Here is a 19,811-nt window from a genome sequence, read left to right as displayed (position 1 = left end):
AAACGATCAATTTTGAAGACATGCAGGAAATGAGGCAAGGACACACAAAACTAGAAGTGATCAACAGGGAGAAAAATGGCATGTGACTCCGCTGTGGCTCCTTCTCAGATAGGCTGAGACCGTCTAGAACAGAGAATCACACACCGTGTGAGAAAAAGAGGGGTTCAGAAAGGTTAAAATGACTCTCATTTCTGTCTAGATGTGGCTTTGGACCCCTGGGAAGTCATTAAATTTAAGACCTAAGGCTCTCCAGACAACACTGTGAACATTTAACACACTCTGTATGAATCGCTTCCCTCGTGTATGCACTGCCTCCCTAGCAAGATTCCCAAAGAAACAGAAATTAAAAACTAACAAACAACTCTGCTGTGATTATCTGAACCCCAAAGCTGATCTTTTTTTTTTTTTATGAATTTGTTACCTTATAACTTAAAGAAAAAGCCTCTAAAACTTGAAGTCTATCTGTCCCAAAGATCAGTCTTGAAGTAAGCCCTAAACCTACTCAGGGATTTCTTCCTGGCATTTCCTCCCACAGACAAACAGTAACTTGAGAGCAGAGTTGATTAACGCACAGTGCAGACAGCCTGCTCAGGCCCCCTGGCCTGGGAGAAAGGCATGCTGGGTTGGTTTTACCTCCCTGGGGGAGCTTACTCATTTGTCACCACCTGGGTCCTTAGTGGTTGAGATGCTTGCCCTTAACACACAAATTCAGAGGTGAACCTGCTGAGGGTTCCTATGAGTTCAGGGAGATTCCCCTCAGACTCAAAGTGAAACCCCTTTTCCCATCCTGGTCGGAAGTCATAATAAGGGATGCCTTTTCTTTTGCCAGGCCAAACGTAGGATGTCAAGAGTTGTTCAGATGTGACCTAAGAAGCATCTTGAGACATTTCCTTCTTACTTATGATTTTACATACTTTAGAATACTATAATCTTTGATAACTGGGGCGGGGGAGGGGGATAAGGTGGGAAATAGTCACAGAGCCTGTTTTTTTTTTTTTTTTTTTTTTTTTTTTTTAAAGAAAAGAAACAAAACCCGAAATCAAAAGACCATAAATCCTACATGCCACAAATAGAAGATCCAGCTTGAAATTTTAAACATTTGCCATACAGAGTAATGGGAAAACTGCTCATAAAGGGAGGCAGGGGCGGGGCACTCAGTTTGTAATCAGCCTGCTTGTCAGGAACAAGTGTAGTTATCCTTTTTGCCTATCTGACCATTGAAATAATGGACCTCAAGAAACAAGAATCCTCCTATTACTGGAGGAAGAAGAGGTTGAAGGCAGGGGTCAGGGGAGGGGACTTGTTTCCTGGATAGACTTACAACTTGTCAGATCCCCTTGACAGAGAGCATCTTAGCCAAGGTAGCTGAAGGCAGGGGCCTCACCTATACCAGGCAGATTGGTGATTTGTATAGCTTGCTCTCTTTGTGAACTACCATTACAGAAGGACTTGGATTAGAAGGTCTCTTTGTCTCTCTTTCCAATCTGGCCACATTGAATGAATCTGCTCTTTTTGCTCTTCAGTATTAATTTGGTTCTTTTAATTGGCTTATTGAAGATGGTTGGCTTGGTTGGGTACACAGGCCGTGACCCTGAGTCTGGTCACAGGTTGTCAAACACTTGATTTTGTTGCTTCAAGATCTCCTGTGGATGAAAAATCTTAGGCTCCTGTCTTGAAGTTTGAACAAAAAACCAGTGGCATTATTTTATGTTACTTTGTTTGGTTGGCTTCTCAAAGCAGGGCCTACAATACAGGCTGATGTTAACCTCTTGATGACCCTACTTTAGCCTCCTGAGAGGGATTGCAGGTGTGTGAGACCAGCTGAGACAACTCTGCTTAGCTCCCTCCCAACAATGGGCCTTTCAGGCTAGTGGGAACTATTCGTAGTCTTTGTTTGAGATGGCACAACTCAAAGTCTGAAAAGATGGGGTAGAGGAATAGTCAAAGATTTCCAGTTGAGCTCCTTCCTGGCAACTCCCAGCACTGAGGGCAAGGGAGAGTTGAGTTTGCTTCTCGGCTCTTGGCAAGGGTCTTTCCGCTCACAGATCTGCAAAGACAGAAGAAAGGGAATGAAAAGGAGAAGAACTCTGTCTGTTCTTGGGGTACACAAGATACAGGCAAAATGACTCAGGGTCATTGAATGATCAGAAGACAGCATGCTTCTGGTAAGATGTGCATGTGTGTGTGTGTGTGTGTGTGTGTGTGTGTGTGTGTGGTATATGGTAGCTGCAGGCAGTTGTGAGCCACCCTGTGTGTGTACTGAGAATTGAATTCCAGTCCTCTGCAAGACGCTCTTAATGGCTGAGCCATCTCTCCAGTCCACCTGTTTTCTTTGCTCCAATTTCACTGCCTATAAAGTACATTGTATCATTTTCATGTGCTGGTTTATTTAAACCACCTGCCACCCAACAGCACCTTTCCCAGTAAGGTTTTGTTTCTTCCATGATGGTGTTTTTGATATCTATGGCTGAGGTACTCAATGTTTATCTGTTTCTCATCTCTGCTGCTCTCTAAGTTCTTGATCAAGTCACTGGGCATTCAGTCCCATGAAGATGATCATCTGTCTTCCACTTGTGTTGCTGTTAATTTAGGGGAGTCCCTCTAGAATCATCGCACATTATAGGCGAAATCTGGGTCCTCTCTTGTAGTTCTTAGAGTCTCCTTCCCTCCGAGGAAGCAACACTAAGATTATTTAGAAAATGAACGAAGATCATTTAGGAAATAAAATCAGAGAAATCACCACGAGAGTCTAGATCAGTGGTTGTGGTGACCCCAACCATAAAATTATTTTCATTACTACTTTATAGTTGTAATTTTACTACACTTATGAACCATAATGTAAATATCTGTGTTTTCCCATGGTCTTTGGCAACCCCTGCGAAAGGGTCATTCAACTCCCAAAGTGGTTGCAGCACACAGGTTGAGAACTGCTGATCTAGAACTACAGTTTCAAAGCTGTTCACAGGAAGGATTCTTGTCTGGATTAGAGTTTCGGTCCCACCTTTGTGTTAGCCCCCACGATGCTCATTTAAGGGGACATAAGAAACCAGCACCCCCTTCTTATATTGGTTCAAGGCCCATGGGTATATTTTTTTAGAATGACTACATTGGGGAATTCTCACCCTAAGTCTGCCTAGCCAGTTTCCAGCATTTGTTTTGGGAATTCTTTCCTTCTTGCTGACAGTCTTACCTCCTTCAGTCAGCAGACCCTAAGGCTAAAGCTGAGGCAGAACATTCAAGGCACGGAGGAGAGAGCTCTAAGCTTTAGGAAGTGAGAATGTTCTGAGGACAGAGATAGACATGGACTCCGCTGCTCTGCTCTCCCTTTCAGAAAGCTCCATCCTTCCCTCGCCGTGATTTTGTGGGAGACAATAACTGCAACTAAAGCGAAGTCGGAGCTCAGCCCTGCTGCTGTGTGGTACAAAAGAGGATATCCTTGTGCCTCCAGTGAACTGCAGATCCTGTATGGGAAAGAATTTAGTAGTAGGCATTTAGGATGTAAGGCACTAATGCAGTGCCAGTAAGGGAAAAAAAAAAAAACTTTGCAGGCGTGCAAAAACACTTCAGAATTTTTTATTAACCTCAATTGACATCTAGGGATTTGATGGTTATCTTAAAGAAAGCTGGTTTGAAAGCCCAGCCATTTGTATGTAAACTTTGCCCATTAGCAGAGCTAATGGCTTGAGGACTTGCCTACTAATCTCTCACTTTCTTCTTGCCTGAAGCCCCCTTTATGGTCCCCACAGGGACTTAGATTCTCCCCTGGTTTGCAAAAGTTAGAGCAATTGATTATCCTCAAAGCAGAGATGCCTATCTTGACGACTGAGTCCAAGATGTTCTGAAAAATCTACCTCTTTCCATCCGTGCTTTAAGGCTGTGAAACAAAGCAAGCAATCCTCACCCCCAGAGTTCCCCTTACCACTACTGCTATTCTTTCTATAAGTGGCTCATGGACAGGGCACTCACCAGTGTTCTAGGTCCTATAATAAGGCAAGGGCTGGGCTGTGTTTCTCTTTCCTTGTGTTTCTATAGATATCCACCAGAAAAGGTCTGTGGGCTGCTAGTTGGAAGTGCACATTTCCAGGCTTGCCAAATTTAGCAAATGAAAACACAGAACACCCACTTTAATTTAGATTTTTAGATAAATAATAAGCACATTTTTAGTCTATGCATCAAGTAGGGCAACAAGTCTACTTACAGATAAAAGTATCCTCTATTTTTTCCTAGAAATTCATATTTAAGTGGGTCTTTGTATTTTACCACGTAGCCCCATCCCTTTCTGATCTCTGCTGATGCCTTTCTCTGAATGAAGAATGGACTCAGCTCAGATAGGAAATGATAGCAAGTCCTTAGTAACAGGTTTTGGTCTCATGATGCTTGCTTTTACAGTTACATTTTAATTCAGAGAAAATAATACCAGTTGTGCATTTAGACTATTTTAAAATAAATTTAATTTTAAGATACATTTAAGTCAAAAGCTAAAAGAAAGGAGTTATGCCAGTTTTGCTAATTTAACAAACTCTAGAACTGTCTGGGAGACCCAGCCTCTGGCCACATCTGGGGTATTATTTTTATTTCATTGATTGAGGAGGAAAGACCTGTCCACTGTGGGTGACGCCATTCCCTAGCTGAGATCCTGGACAGTTAGAATGGAGCCGAACAGTAACATTCATCCATCTGTCTTTGTTTCCTGATTTTAGATACAATGTAACTCCCCACCCCCAGCATCAGAAAAAGGTAGGAAGACGTGAATGGGTTTTAAAAAAATGTTAGTATACAGTGAAGTTGGATGTCCCTAACGGTTATGAACTAACTGTTGACCAAGCTGCTTTCCTTTGGTTGTTGCTAGACTTAAATTGTATATAAGCAACAGTTGTGGCTAAATTTAAAGGATTCCATTGTTTTCTTTGTGAACTCTTATAATTTAGGAAGAGTGAAGAATTCCAAATTGCTATGCCTTTTAATTTGCTGTTGTTAGTTTTTTTTGTTTTTTGTTTTTTGTTTTTTTTTTTTTTCAAAATGCAGTGAGGCTGTACCTAGGAGGAGAAAACAGACTTTTGTTAAGGCTTGTTCCTGGTCTTCTGTCTGCTTTCCTCTTGAGTTTTCTTTGCTTAATTTTTCCCTAAGTGTCAGAAACCTAGAGCATCTTCACTGGGTCAGCTGAGACCCTGCTAGAAACGCAAGCTTTGAGTCCACGAAGATGGCTCAGCTGGTAAAAGCATCTGCCGCCAAGTCTGAGGACAGGAGCTCAAGCCCTAGAACCCGTCTGGTTGAAGGAAGGAGAGACTTGATTCCTGCAGTTTATTCTTTGATTCTCCATGTGTGCAACACTCACACATATATACAGACACACAATAAATAAGTAAATAAATAAAGATTAAGAAAAGAAGAAATACAAATTTCTAGATCCCATGGAAGAACAGCAACCCACCGTCTCTGTTTTTAACAAATCCTGCAAACCATTCATTCTTCATTTTTCTCCCCCCCCTTCTCCCTCCTGCTCTCGTCTTTTCCTTTCCCCCTTCTTCACTTTTCTTCCTTTCTTTTTTGGACAGGGTCTCATGACTTCAAACTTGTTAAGTAGCTAAATAAAGTCTATTCCTCTTTACCTCCCAACTGCTAGGATCAGAGGTGTGCATTGCCACACCTGCCCCTGCAGGTGACATGAGTGTGTCTTCAAGCCTGACACCCATTGTGGCAATTCCTACCATAGAGCAGGCTATACCACACCAGTCCTTTGCATTTTCCCACTTCTCTTAGATACAACTGTTTTCTTCTCATAGTCACAGGCTTGGTGGATCTTTTGAGTTGCCCTGCAGTATTTACTGATCTTTTTGGCCAATGTGGTTATTTTAGGCAGCCCTGGCACCCTCTGAGCAACTTAAGGAGAGATGCATTGTACATACTCATATATGAGTGAGGTTGCTCACAGGTGTTTGAATTGAACTTGAGGATAGCAACTAAATATCAGAATTCTGATTCTGGAAAGTGGTCTTTAAACATTAATCAATAAAGGAGCTTATGCATATGAATCTTTTTTTTTTTTAAATCACTAAACCTTTTTTTTCTTTTTAAAGATTGGATCTCATGTAGCCTAGGCTGGTCTTGAACTCTCCCTATAGCTGAAGGTGGCGTTGAACTCATGATCCTCCATTTCCCACCTCCTAAGTATTGGGATCATGAGATGCTATGCCTCATAATCACTAAACTTTATATTTTAATAGCATCTGGGAGTTAAAAGAGATAGAAGCTGATGCAAGACAGGGGAGAAATGCAAATAAATACACAAAGATATTCAACCTCACTGGAAAGGAAAGGGAACTGAATTGGCATACAAATAAGGAAACATTTTAGCTGTAAAATTAGCCGAGGTTTAAAAATGGAAAAGAAATCAGGTTTGGCAAGAATTCTGAAAAAAAAAATTCATGTTGTGTGCTGAGGGAGTTCAAGTTATATGGTGACTATTTCAAGGCACTCATCAGAATATATAGTGAGTCGACGCAGAGTTCATGCCCTTTGACACAGTGTTTTCTCTTCTTGGAGGAAAAGTCAGAAACAAGTATGAATATTTATGCACAAATACGTCCATTGCAACATTATTTATAAATAGCAAAAAAGAAAAAAAGATGTGGGAATGGAATGTAAGCCAAAGCCAGTTAAATAAATTATGTTAACTAGAAACGGGAGAACATATGCAGTCATAAAAAAATAATGTTTCGGGGAGATATTTAGTGTCATGGAAAATTTGCTACTTATAATGTTAAGTTAAAAAAAAAAGAAAGAAGGATAAACATTTGTCTATACAATCGTAAGAATTATGTTCGTGTGTAGCCAGAAGAAAATAGAGCAAAATGGTTAGCAGTGTTGACCTAAATATTAAGGCGTTTGGTACCACAATATGGATTCCTTTATGCTTTCGTACTGTAGTTACCATTTTCTGTACTTTTTCAATAATTTCAAAATCTTGTAGAAGGGTAGTCGTCTATGTCCAATTTCCATAGAACTGGAGTTGAACAAAAGCATCAAATTAAATCTCCTGTAATTAAATTTTTAGCCACTCATTTATGTTAAAAAAAATATGAAATGGCCTTTTGGTCATGATGGTGTAGCTAGGGGTGCATGTGTCTTCCCAAGGGACTATAAACATCAAGGAAGCATGCAAGGTTTGTAGTTATTGGGTAAGCGTCAATTCGAGGCTGTGATGGCAGCATGCTCAAAGCCTTCAGGGCTAGAGAGTGAGCCCAGGGGCAGCCTGGGCAGGATTGTTCAAAAATGAAAAGCATGAGAAAGGCTGAAGGTGTAGGGTGTGGCTCAGTGTGGAATACTGAGCATCCACAGGCCCTGGGTTCAAATCCTGAGAATCACCAACCAAACCAAAGGAGCAATAACACAGATACTCAGGACTGACTTTGGAAGAAATCATCTCAGACGTTTTGGAGAGAAATTTAATAGAAACGCCCAAATTTTAAGTGTTCTTAAATCATTACACTGAGTTTCGTTAAGATGTTTGCATTGGTGTCCAGAGTCAGCACAACCTCCTTCAAAACCCAAGAAGTGTTTGGAATCAGAATTGGCCAAAAATAAATAAACATAAAAAAAATCAAATTTGATTTTTATAATCAAAAGCTCTCTGAAAACGTGAAGGACCCAGAAGAGCTAAAACATCTCCAAAACGGAGAGCGTAGCTTCTCCATTCAATTTCATGTCATACTATGAAGTTCTACAGATCAGTACAGTGGAGCATGAGGGGCTGACGATTGGCTCAAGAGAAGAGCTGGGGCAGGATGGGCAGGGAGAGGGCAAGGCCTAGAGACACGGACACTGGTTCAGATCCTGCGGGTTCCCCACTCTCCTTATCTTGCTAGAGCAGAGCATTGTTACGGGTATCTATCACTGGCTTGTCTCAGGGCTGTTTTAACTCACTATGGGGCATTGGCTTGTCTTGAGAGCTGGGCCGAATGTTGGTTAGCATACCCGTGTGGAAGATTTACAACCATGACCATTCATTCATTCCCTCGATGTTCGTTCATTCACTCAGTGACCTGTGTTGTGCGCCACCTAAGTAGGCACTGTCTCTCACAGATGCCATAGTCTGACAAGGGAGAAACACATTCTCCCTCCTTCCCCCCAAGAAAAGGAAATACAAAAGAGGAAAAAAGTTCGGAGACCTGCATTCGAGGAGAAGAAATACAATCCCATCAAGAAATAAGCTGACCTGGGGATGCTTATGCCTCCTCCAGACCATGTAGCCTACAGAAAGAGCAGAGAGAACATGATACTATGTATCGTCCACAGAGAACGTGATACTATGTATAGTCCACAAAGCTTACTGAGCAGGTGGAGACAGCAAGGCAGTCCCGTGTGTGCTCCTTTCAGGAGGCACCTAACAGAGGCAAGAGCTATGTGGAGGCACAGAACTAAGGTTGGCCATTGCCTTTGAATGTCTTATAGAAGAGAAGTGCATTAAACCTACCTTCAACTTGGTAGGCATGAAGCCCGAGCGTTCTAATGGTGGCCATTAAGAATAAAGAGGGTCTCGGAGCTTACGGCCTTCCGATGGAATGTTGTGGGACATCCAGATTTATTTTTATAATTGCAGCTTAGTTCACTTTCATTGCTACAGCTCAGTTGTATCTTTTTAAGTCAATCCGTATCAGCATTTTTTTTTGCATTATAATCACCATCATAATAATAAACAGTTATCTTTATTGCTGGGAATGATGGAACGTGCCTGTAATTCCAGGACCCAGAAGACTGAGGCAGAGAAGAGTTTAGTTTAAGACTGGCCTGGGCCACATAACAAGTTCAAGACCAGGCTAGATTACATAAAAAGTTGTGTCGATTTTGTAAGTGCTAGGAGTCAAAGGCAGAGAAACACTATTTACACCACAGAGAAAAAAATTCATATTAGAAAAACTTATTTTCTTTTTGCCCTAGTGCATTCTCAATAGTGTGTTCCTCAGTGTCTCCCGGAGGCCATCGGGGAGCAGGAAGGCTGGCTGGCTGTGACAGAGGTCCCCTGATATGTAGCTAGGGCTCCCAGTCACACTGTGTGGCCAGAGTCAGGCTCAAGAATGTCTCCCTGCTTGGAAAGAGTTCATTTTAACCAGAGAAGCTGGGGTCGATGGCCTCTCAAATGAAACAGATAAGGCAGGCAGAGGGTTCTTGTCAGAAACGAATGTTAAGGCTCTCCCTCCTTGAAAAGCTTCTAGATGTTATCAGCAGGAGGCCTGGTTAGGCCTGAAACGAGCCAGTGAGAAGTCATATTAACCAGACGCCTGACAGATTGTTTATTTATCTTCCACTAAATTCAATAAAGGCAGACATATATAAATAAAGTGAAATAATGTGGATTTAGTAATTTATCACTGTGTAGAAAGACATTGTTACCCTTATCTCTCTGATGATGTTCTATTTCAATTGAACCATAAGGCTGTCATCTACCTCCCCTGGGGACAGCCAGTGGAGACACACTGGGTGTTGTAGCTTAGCTCCCTCCTCCAGAATCCTGTGTCCTATGCCTCTGGGCTCCAGGGCAGGCAGCTCCAGGCAAGGGCCTGGGGTGACCTAGCTACTGGGTTTGAAGAAGAGGACATTGTTTTAAAAAAGAATTTATTCACAACTCTCAGGGAAGGCATGATGCGGGCTTATTGGGAAGGCAGCATTTTATTCGTCTCTCCCAGAGTCCCCATCCTCTTATTGGTCATTTGTTAAAGGATTATAGTCAACTAGGCTGTAGAGGAGTGGGAGAGAGAGGAACATTGGAAACTTAATTGTTTGATTATATTATTGATTTTCTTGGTGATTGTTGTGGTGTTGGGTGATGTTGGTGATTACAGTGAGGATGGTGATGATGGTGGCGACACTTGCTGATGATGTTTATCGATGGTGATGATGGTGATGGTGATGATAATGGTGATGGGCAGATAGTATTTGCTGTATACGTACCACATCCCAAGCATCTCTTTGATCATGTCGCATGATTTGAATGTTATTTATTTTATTTTCTCCACAATCTTCAATATGGCCTTTGAGAGCCTTGGAGTATTAATAGCTTACCCCTGGTCACATAGCTGGCTAGGGATGGAACAGGGCCTTGAAATGGGGGTGGTGGTGGTGGTGGTGTCTGAATCCATTGTCATTACAGTTCACTAACAAAGGGTGAATCTCACTGGTGGGCATGAAGAAGCATTGGATGCAGGTGAGGCCGAGGCCACTGGATTCCATCCTCAAAGACAGAGCAGCTTATGGGGGTGTTTGGAGCTATTGGCACTGTGGGAGGCCAGGAGGTCGCAGTGCAGCCAGAGTAGCCACAGAAGCTCTAGGAATGAAGGGGCCTTGAAGAAAGTTGATGCTTTTTACCAGGAAGAAAGCCCAGGAAAAGCTGTTGGTGAAGGTGCACCCAGTTAAAACAGACATCCCCAGCATTTTGGAGATGCCAACACCCTGGGACAACCAGTAAGATATCCAGTAGCTATGGAGTAGAGCTGGCCTGAGCCTGGAAGACAAGTTATGTGTGCTGCCAAGGACAGAGCCAGAGAAGTAACCCTAGCCCTTTGCAGGAGCCCAGACGATGGTGAATAAATCCCAGATACTGGACAGTGAGTGATTTAAATTATTGAAGTTTGGTTTTGCTTTGATCTGATCGTGACTGTACCCCAGATCTTCCCTCTTGAAGTAAAAAAGGATTTCATTTATTTTCAATTTAATAATTGCCCACATTTGAGAGATTGAATTTTTAAAGCTATTTTGTATGTTTTAAAAAGAGACTTTGGATTTTTTAAAGAGATTAAAATTTTAAGGTGTTTGAATTTGTAAAGACCCTGAGACTTTTCAAGTTTGAAAAAAAAAATGTTTCATTTTGTGTTGTTGATATTAATGGGTAACCTTGGGAATTAACAAGAAAGGGAAGGCTGTGGTTTAATAATGATGTGTATGTGCATTGAGCTGAAAAGGGGCCAATTGTGCTGGATAATGTTATGTCAACTTGACACAAGCTAGAGTAATCTGAGGGGAGGGAACCTCAAATAAGAAAATGCCTCCATAAGACTGGGCTCTGGACAAGCCTCTAGGGAATTTTCTTAGTGACTGATGGAGGACAGTCACACCCTTTTGATGGTGGTACCATCCCTGGGCAATGGGTCCTGAGTTGTATAAGAAAGCAGGCTGAGCTAGGCAGGGGAGTAAGTCAGTAAGTAGCACTCTTCCATGGCCTCTGCATCAGGTTCTGCCTTCAGGTTCCTGCCCTGCTGGAGTTCCTGCCTTGACTTCCTTTGATAAGGAACAATACTTTGGATATATATATATATCCTATTCCCCAACACTACAGAAGTAAGGTAAAATTTAGAGGTTCAGGTTTTTGACAGTATGTCCGACACTGGACTAGAGGGAGGTTCTGGTACCTAGTTAGGACTGACAAAGAGTTAGGCCACTGGGCTCTTGAGATATTGAGAATGATGACTGCTGGAGCAGGCATATTTCAGAAGACTAACTGTCAAGATGTTTGACAGGGAGATGAATTGTCACATCCACAGGGTCAAGTCCTGAGTCCCCCACATCCAGTAGCTTCTTTAGGAAAAGGTGGTCTGGGTGTTTTGTTGGGATAACTAGGTGTTTTATCCATCATTTCTGATGATTCCAAGGGAGGTAATTTTGAACTGGCCATTAATATCACTCACAAGATAGCCACTAATGCTGCAGGATGCTTGCTATCTGTCTTAGGAGATGTTCCATTTACCTCTCTCAATGCACCTTGGAACAAAAGGAGCTCCTTGGCTGAGACTGAATAGAATCAAGGTGTTCGATGACTCTTAAAGACTGAAAACCACTTCTCAGGAATGTGTGTATATATATATCTAGTTCCCATCGGTCTGGCTTCTAGAGTATATAAGTGTAAGTAGCATTTCAACTATTTTAACTTGTATAGAAACTTAGAATAAGGAGAGAGCTAACTTAGGCAGACAGAGAAAAGATATTGGGAAGAATCCTGAGGGCACAGAAGCTTCACCCCCAAACCTGGTGCCACCCCCTTCTTTACTCTCAAGAACAATGGCAAACCCCACCACTATACCACTATACAATTCTTCTTCTTCTTCTTCTTCTTCTTCTTCTTCTTCTTCTTCTTCTTCTTCTTCTTTTTTTTTTTTTTTTTTTTTTTTTTTGGTTTTTCGAGACAGAGTTTCTCTGTATAGCCCTGGATGTCCTGGACCTCACTTTATAGACCAGGCTGGCCTCAAACTCAGAAATCCACCTGCCTCTGCCTCCCGAGTGCTGGAATTAAAGGCGTGTGCCACCACGGCTGGCTACAATTCTAATCTTCTCTTTCCACTCCTTAGAATGAAAGACTCTCAAGTGAGAAGACATAAGTATCTCTCTTTTTCCATCAGGCCATGACAACCTTCATAATTACTCTTTAGCTCCTCCTCCAGGTCTTCACCAGTTAAGTCCGGTCTAGGAAGAGGCGAAACAGAGAATGGGTTCTCTGAGACACCATAGTATGCAAAGTTCGGAGGAGGCTGTTCAGTGCTATAACCAGATATAGTGTTAGATCCAAATGAAAGGCACGATAGACTTTACGAGGGACCACTAGAATGTCCATGCCCTCTTGAGAAAAGCCATGCTGAGGAAGTTCAAGTCATTCCAAGGAAAAGCTTTCTCAGGTGCTCTCTGAGCCGCAGCATTGCACCTGTGCCTCCTACACACCCAAGCCCCACATTTAAAGTCCGAAGTGTTCCAAACCATTTGTGTCCTGATAGGACCCTCCAGGTACACCATTCTAGACGATAGAACTATACTCCATGTACAATTTAAATATGTAGATATTCATGACCCCCAGGCAGTATGCCTAGGTGTGGCTGAATCGGAAATGAATTTCATGCTTAGACACCAGTTGCATCCCAAGAGACTTCATTTTTCATATGCAAATACTCAGAAATATAAAAAAAAAACAATGTTATACACTTCCAGTCCCAAGCGTTTCAGAAAACTCAGCCCTTACTGCTATCTAAATTGATAGCCACCCTCGACCTAAGACCACACAGGGAGACTCTAGCTTAGGGATCCAGAGAACATGATACAACACAGCACCTCTTACTGGTGACTCTACAGTCTAGCCTAGCATGCACAGCTCTTCCCATTAGTGACATAGGACCCATCTTCTATGAGCCCTCTCTAAATGAATGAGGAATACAATTAAATTTTGCTTTGCTCTTCAGTGAGTCAACCTCCTTTGGACAGAGCCTCATTTATATTTATAATTATATTTATATTTATATCTATTCGCGTTCCCTCCCTTAGAACTAGCAAGTTCATCCTTGCATAGACATACTCAAGGCATATCCCACAAATGGCCCCTCCCTCCTCTAGTGTGGCCAAGGAAAGCAAGCACCAAGCTTCTGGTTTGACCTTGGACTTTCTCCGCAGCTGTTTCTTGTCTGGATGTGTCAACCCTATGTGATTTTAAGAGGCCATGCTACAGGTCAAGCCCATGAGAATAATGAGGAAGACTGGAGGATAATTTATCCTGAGCTGGAGATGTGTGCATGAGAAAGGTTCATAATTCAGCTGCCACATGGGTTGAGGAGGGTGACCTTACTGTTGACCTGGGTCTCATGAACTATTTGTTCTGTGGTCTAATTGATGCTGGGAACAATGTGGCCTTGAAGTGTCTGTTGAGGCATCTCTGACCCAGGCAGCCCTCAGAGGCCCACAGAGCACTTCCTGTATTCCTCCAGCCAGATGGGGTGCCAGGGGACATCTGAAGATGGCCATGCTACTAACCTGGAGCTAGCATGATTTGGGCCCTGTCTGTTAGCTCTGCCACTGTGCCAAGTGCTTTGTAGAGATGACATCATGTAACATTAACCTGATTGGTTCACCTTGTTTTTAAAAAAAAAACAAACATAAAAAGAGTTTAACTAAAACATGTTCCACATAACATGGTGATCTAATGACCCTAACAGTAGAAATTAACCATTAGCCATGTATACCTAATATTCTTAAACTGGCATCCATGAGTCTGGACAAAAAGTCTGGTCTGCCTTCCTGGATGAAGGAGACCGGGAAAGAGAAGTCTATTGAAATACCCACTAGCTACCAGATGCTAGTTGCATGCTAGCTTCTTTGAATCCCATTGTCATTTTGTATATTATTCTGTGTCCTTATCAAAATAATTCCAAGGTGCTGGGAAACTGATTGACTGGCTCACTCATTACCTTGAATCCATCTGTGTCTTCCTGGATCCACACGAGGGACTCCTTAAGCCACTATCTTGTGTTTCCTTCCTTCTTTCCTTTCTTTTCTTCTTCCTTTTTTAAAAAATCAAACAATATACATTAGAGAGAAAAAGAAAACAATATCGACTGAGATGTATATACCGATACTTATCACATGATTAACAAATGTAAGCGTCTTTGATATTTTAACTGGGGATGTAACTAAGGGGTAGGAGGGTTGTGTTACACGCATGCGTCTTACATTTCAATCCCTGGGACTACCCCAAACCTCTCAAGGTTCAGGAACTTATTTGAAAGGTTAGCTAAGGCATTTGAAACAACCCAATAGATAAATATTTGATTTGTGTTAATGCCTGCAATCCCTCCTTCTAAACACTACATCTAACTCAGTTCTTAAACCAAACTCACACAAACTATTCTTTTATAAATCGTTCCTTCTTCTAACAGTCTTCTGATCCAAATGAGGCCCTCTCTTCAACAACTGATCCCAAGTGACCAGTGTTAGTGATCTCCTATGGTACTTGACATAATCTAAGTTTTTTGTTACCAATCCTCTCACCTATTCATACGATCTCACGTATAGGTTTTTTTTTTCTTTTTCAAGTTCTCCATGGAAAAATAAATCCCATGAGGGTAAGGTTTGTTTCTAATTTGTTAGTTCCCTGGGGTCAATGTTAGGCAATCATTGAGACTGTGCAAGTTCACAGTATGATTCCTTGAATGAAAGGATTGTATACCAGCATGTGGCATGGTGACATCTTGGCCTTCACAAAAGCCAAACTGTGGGTAGTTTATACATACCATAATATGCAAGCTACTATAGTGTATACACATAATGTATACACACAGCTTGTCATCCATTTGGAATCCTTTGCCTTCATCCCATCAACAAGTCAGACTTTATTCCTCTCAGACATCCCTGAACTTAATCCAGTGAGGTTCCGAATCAAGAAGCTCAGGACCTGCAACTTCAGTACCAAATGAGGGGCTGGGGCTGGGGCTGGGGCTGGGGCTGGGGCTGGGGCTGGGGCTGGGGCTGGGGCTGGGGCTGGGGCTGGGGCTGGGGCTGGGGCTGGGGCTGGGGCTGGGGCTGGGGCTGGGGCTGGGGCTGGGGCTGTTTGAATTAAAATCTTTCTAACACAGAGAAACAAGACTGGGAAGAGTAGTGAGATGGTCTTCTCACACTCAGTGGCTGACGATGAGCTCAGCGCAGCGAGCATCACTAGACAGGACTGTTGAAAGTGGGGAAGAAAGAGAGGCACTTAGCCCTCACTGTTAAGTAGTGATTCTGAAATCCAGCCAGCCACCTGCCTCCAGTTCTCCCTCCTCTAGGGACTGAGAATTACTTATAGTAAAGTTGGCCTATTAATTCACTCTAGAAGTGGTTCCACAGTTCACGGTTCTCCTTTTATTCTGCTCTCTCTCTCCTTAGGGGTCTCTGCTTCACTCTCTGGCATACCGTTTTTTTCTCTGACCTGGGCTCTACGGTAGCTTTCTGAGCATCCTTCGATTACACAGAGGGACAGCGAGACCTTCTCCGTTTTGAACTGTCACGATCTCTCTTAGCGTAGGCTGCTATTGCTGTCATTGAGGAAATAATCTTAGAATTTGGTAAGTTTCTTAAAATCCGATTGTGTTTGCTTAGACACCCCTTGTTCACACCCTTCATTCTTTTAGGGATAAACTTCATGTAGGCCTACTATGGGATAATTCTTGTAAAATTATTTTATTTTATTTTAAAAATACTATGTTTTATTTATTGTTTCAGAGTTTCATACATGCATACAGTGAATTTTGATCACATTCACCCCCCAACTCTTCCCAGCTCCACCCAGCCTCCTCCAAACTTTGTGTCCCCTTTTTCTTTTAAATACCTCACCTGGTCCAACTTGTGTTGCCCATATACACCCGGATGCGGTGACAATCACTAGAACATGGTTGACTTTGTAGGACTCACAATTCTCAAGAAAACTGACGTTCTCCCTACCATAGCAGCCACCAACTGCCAGTAGTTGCTTTGCTAGAGATTGTGGCATTGGAGACACTGTCCATGCTGGAATGGACGCACTTGATTTTGTGCAGGTCTTATAGTCTTAATTCTTAGAACCGTCTTTTAAAAAAAATAATAGTAATATACTATTGTGTGTTTGTCTCTCTGTGTGTATGTCTACATGGATGTTTGTGTGTGTCTGTGTATGTGTTTGTCTGTGTGTGTCTGCATGTGTGTGTCTGTATGTCTCTGTGTGTCTGTCTGTGTGCATGCTTGTGTGTGTTTGTCTGTGTGTGTGTATCTCTGTGTGTATGTGTATATCTCTCTGTGTGTGTAATGATTATCAGGACCAATCTTCTTTGGACTGCTTTTGAGAATTTGTTTATTCTTATGGGAGCAAAATAGACCTTCAGCCCATAGAATATATCTCCCACTTGAACTTGAGAATGACCTAAGGGTCTTGGAGGCAGTGGACACTAGTGCATCTATGGGCATACATTTTACTAATTTTTCTGAAGGTACCTTTCCTTGTTTTGTTGTCCCTGCCTTTTAAATAACTACTTGTTATGGGACCTTGTGAAGTTTACAGAAGTCCAGAGAATGGTTTGAAAGACCACATGTTTATCATCCTTTTCTAAGAGCCTGTCTTGTCTTTCTGTGGACAACTTCTCTGGCAGCAGTAGATGTAAGGGCCACATGCCCGATTTCCAGTGAATCCAGACCAAGTTTGGGAACAGAGTTTTCACTTAGAATAATGCCCATAGAACATTCCCATGAGCAGATGTCTTCATCAAGCTATTTGGAAGATAGAAAAGCAATATCTGAACATACTTCCCAATACCCTGAAGATCAAGGGCTGTACCACATAAACGTGTTCCCTTAATGTAGTCTAAAATGTAAAGATGTTTACTGAGATTTATCAACCTGCTTCAGAAGCAGAATTAAGTTTCCATACTACACTTTTTCTACTTATTAAAAAAATCTTGAGATGTTACACAGCTACCCAGACAAGCACTTCATTACATAAATATAAAACATATCTTTCCTGAAGACATGCAATCTCAAAAAGGCTTCTGTCTTCTCAGCTTCTTGGATAACCTGGGGAACTGTGTAGTTCCTGAAAACACAGGTGTGTGTAACAATGGACTAGGCTTTAAAACTAAAAGCACATTAGTGGAGATTTTAATAGAACAATAATAAGCTAAATAAGTTTAATACACCAGAGGCCATGACTGTACTCCAAAAAAAAAAAAAAATCAAATTAAAGATACCTCCTTAATTTGGAAGTCATGCAGCTTAGACATTGAATTGTAAAAACCAAGGCCAGAAATGTCCACTTTCTAGACTAACAATTGCAGGAGAAAGAGTGTGTAGTAACCAGCCCATTTGTGCAGTGACAGGCTCTTAACCTGACATTCTCCTTTTAGGAGCATCTGAGACGTGTAGTCTGGAGTCATATTAATGTGGGAGCAAGGCTTTTCTCCAAGTCTTTGTTTCTTTTACAAGCCGCTCACTGAGCTGGTCTCTAGCTTCTAACCCAGACCACTTAAGAGGCCATGGGGTTATTGAAGGACATCTGACAGGGGATGCACAGAACCAGTGACTGTTTGCCAGCATCCTAGAGGGAGAGAACCCAGATGAGTGGGGAAGAGAAGCTGGCGGGTGGGGGGAGGGGAACTAGTATTACAAAGGCAAAAGTCAGAATGGACAGACAAGGTTGCATCTCTTCTCAGTGTTAACGTTCAGTTAAAATCTTTTTATGATGGAACAAGAGGCATGGGGTAAAACATGTGAAAGACACTGAATGCCTCCCCCTAAAGATCTCTACAAGCCTGGATTAGAATATTCATTTGATAGCTTTATTCTCTCTCTCTCTCTCTCTCTCTCTCTCTCATACACACACACTTATTCTCTCTGTTTCTGTCTCCCTCCCTCTCTCTTCTCTCCCCTCCCTCCTTCCTCCTCTCCTTCCTCTTCCTCTTTTCTTTCTCTCATAACGCAGGAAGATTGGAATATTTCCTTTCGCTGGGAAAATCACCTCGAACTCAGCTGGCTTGCCTCCACCAATCATCCTGCTTAGGAACACAGCTCAGTATGGATTCCTCATGAGCCTCCATCAACAGCTAATTGATTTCCTGAAGTCTTGGTAATGGATGGCTAGTCTCTGCTGGCCCTCTCTCCACGTACCCAGTCCCGCCTAATCAGGCTGACACACCAGCATAATGAACTGCCTCTGTCTTCTTGCCTTCCTACCATAGAAAACAGGACCACTTCCAATTAAAATCTGCATGATTTATGGAAACACACCAGCCTACCTGCCTCCGTTCTCCCTTCTCCTGGCCACACAATCCTATTAAGTCGCTTCCTAAAACCTAGCGCCTTACCCTTGGAAAAAGCACGGGTTGCTGTGCAGGCAGATAGCTGAGAAAGGGAGGGGATGAAGAAATGACAGAAATAGGCAGTTTCTTTTTCCTGGGATCAGTGTCCCACACCCATAGCACATCTCAGAGCTGAGACAAGAAAAGTATCTCATGTGCTCTTGGCAGCCGTGTCACTAGCACTTGCTGTCATTCAAGACATTTAAACAATTGCCACCAATGCTATTTGCTTTCTGTTCAAGGCTGCATGTGACTCCTATGTCTGCACAAGTCTAGGGGCCTGAGAAAGTATTATTGGTGCTTGTAACTCTACTTCCCCTAGTTTAAAGGGGAAGCGCCTGATTCTGGTTACAGCACGACCCTTTCCCGCCTTGCTGTACTTTCATTGCAGCTCTGACCTCCTTCTCATGTGCATGCATGCTTGTTCACTGTCAGGTTCTGTGAGGAGGGACCATGGTCTCTTTTAGTTCATGGCTATTATCCCAGCTGGAGCAACAATGTGGAGGACATAGTTGGTATACAGCGTATGTATATGTGTGTATATGTATGTTATGTGTATATACATGTGTATATGATGTGTATGTCTCTGCTTATGATATATCTGCATTACATATACACATACACAAACACATATACATATACAATGTGTAAATGTTTGTGTGTGTACATGTAAAAGACAGTTTGGTTATAGTTTTTTAGTTTCTTCCTTCATTTCCCTCCTGTCCCTCCTGTCCCTCCTGACCCTCCTGTCCCTCCTGTCCCTCCTTCCTCCCTTCCTCCCTCCCTCCCTTCCTTCCTTCTGTTTTTCCTTTCTTCCGTTTTTCCTTCCTTCCTTCCCTTAATGTCTTTCACTAGCTTGGACCTCACCAAGTAGACAAGGCCAGCTGTCCACAGAGCCCCAAGTACCCAACCATCCCCACCTCCCCAGCACCAGATTACAAGCACTTGCTACCACACTCAGTTTTTTACATTATGTGGAGTCTGGGCTTAGAATTCAGGTACTTGTGTTCGTAAGGCATGCGCTTAACTGACTGAGCCACCTTTCCTGCTGCTTATTGGTGATACAAAAAGATACGTAATGGGGTGAGAAGAGCACCAAGAACTAGACACTGATCATAACACCACGAAGCAAACGTAGGAAGTGCCTGATCTTCCTTTTGGTCAGAGTGAAGAAAGCTCTGGGAAGCTAATAGATGCCTTGTGATTGGA

At 42.4% G+C, this 19,811-nt stretch overlaps 1 long non-coding RNA gene across 2 annotated transcripts in view; it reads left to right on the top strand.

The window, feature by feature from the left end:
• Positions 1-18,588, top strand: part of Gm31278 — a 108,921-nt gene extending 90,333 nt beyond the window's left edge. Inside the window, exons 3-4 of one of the 2 annotated variants that reach the window (XR_879223.2) lie at positions 15,667-15,845; positions 18,227-18,588. This is a non-coding gene — a long non-coding RNA (predicted gene, 31278). The remainder of the gene's footprint in view (positions 1-15,666; positions 15,846-18,226) is intronic. The other variant, XR_879225.1, reaches the window with a different exon arrangement.
• The last annotated feature ends 1,223 nt before the right edge of the window (positions 18,589-19,811 follow it).

This window comes from Mus musculus, chromosome 8 (genome assembly GCF_000001635.26).
Source record: "Mus musculus strain C57BL/6J chromosome 8, GRCm38.p6 C57BL/6J".
Taxonomy (NCBI): domain Eukaryota; kingdom Metazoa; phylum Chordata; class Mammalia; order Rodentia; family Muridae; genus Mus; species Mus musculus.
Note: the sequence above shows the minus strand (reverse complement) of the source record. Positions and strands in the feature narration are given on the sequence as shown.